Source organism: Echinops telfairi, unplaced genomic scaffold (assembly GCF_000313985.2).
Source record: "Echinops telfairi isolate 266 unplaced genomic scaffold, ASM31398v2 ScPeMD7_443;HRSCAF=831, whole genome shotgun sequence".
Classification (NCBI taxonomy): domain Eukaryota; kingdom Metazoa; phylum Chordata; class Mammalia; order Afrosoricida; family Tenrecidae; genus Echinops; species Echinops telfairi.
This window is the reverse complement of record NW_022104341.1, coordinates 11,423,188-11,423,420: the sequence shown is the minus strand read 5'-3', so window position 1 is coordinate 11,423,420 and position 233 is coordinate 11,423,188.

Sequence of the window (233 nt, the reverse complement as noted above, 5' to 3'; positions counted from 1 at the left end):
AACAACAACAACAACAACAACAACGGCTGATAAATAGTTCCAGGTCTCTCTGCTGACCCTTATGTATGTTTTCCCATCTTGTCTGATGAGGTACCAAGTCTTGCCTCAGAGTCTGAAGTCTATTTTCAGGATTCCTCATGGACTTCGTTGCTTTACTCCCCTTGATGCTCTGTTGTGCTACATTTGTGTTTTGCCAGTGTGGGGAGGTTCAAAGCAGGCACAATTCCCCCACC